Source organism: Strigops habroptila, chromosome 8 (genome assembly GCF_004027225.2).
Source record: "Strigops habroptila isolate Jane chromosome 8, bStrHab1.2.pri, whole genome shotgun sequence".
In the NCBI taxonomy this organism is placed as follows: Eukaryota; Metazoa; Chordata; class Aves; order Psittaciformes; family Psittacidae; genus Strigops; species Strigops habroptila.
Window position 1 is genome coordinate 51,439,517 of NC_044284.2, and position 1,032 is coordinate 51,440,548.

Sequence of the window (1,032 nt, forward strand, 5' to 3'; positions counted from 1 at the left end):
GTATTATTTCGGCCCATATCTTTGGAACCTAGAGTGCCAGGTGTTCCTGGAGTAGCTTTTGTAGTTTGGGACAATGTTAAAGTCTCCTTTTCCCTACCAAATTTGTAGACATCGCACAGACCTGTAAATGTGTGTACTTAGGTTAAAGCGTGTAGTATTTTAGGTTCAACATGAACAGTGTGGGGTATTGCTGAAAGTCGAAATAAGCCTTTTTCCTCTTTTTCCATAATCCTTCTTCGTTTCTTTGCATTGCTGTTAGAGCTGTTCAGAAGCTTTAGATTTCTCTCTTGGATGAGTGAAGAGTGCAGCACATCAGGTGGGGTGAGTGTGTTGTTGCTTGGTTCCAGTAATGAGCATAGCTGAGGGTGTGTGTCAGAGGTTTCCTTGCAGCTCACCAGAATGGTCTACAGAGAAATGGGAAACACTCACCTGATTGCTGTCTTTTGAGGAACCTGTGGCACATCCATGCAGAGGCATTGCCACAGCCTTGCTGCAGCGTGAGTAATGTGACGGTGCTGAAGTCAAAACTGTTCTGACAGCACCTAGCGAGCAAGGGAAGTGTGTGGGAAGGTACTGGAAAAAGATTGTAATGGAGTAGTATGTGTGTTAATTTCTAGCCAAAACTGAGGAGAGGTAGGAGAGCCTCAAGAGAGGTGTCCTTGGCCTGTGATTCTGTGTCTAAGAGAAGTTCTCACTTTTATGAACAGTTCTAGCAGGGAGTTAGTCCCATGTGAGTCACTGCCTGGTGTACGCAGTGTGAGCCCCTCGTGCTGCAAGAGGACCCAACCAGCACCCCAGGAATTGGGGTGCTCTCATCTTGTAACAGCACTGCTGGCTGAAGGGATTGCTGCCTCCTCACAAGCTGTAGGTGAGGTAAGGTGTGCTGGCATGTTTTCATACCCAGCCTGTAGTCCTCCATCTAGAGTTAAGGAGGAACTTGTCTCTGCAGCTCAAGAATTTGTACCAGCCAGTCTCATGTCCAAACAGTATCTGTGACTGCACTGTCATACAGCACATACAGGTATGCTATGG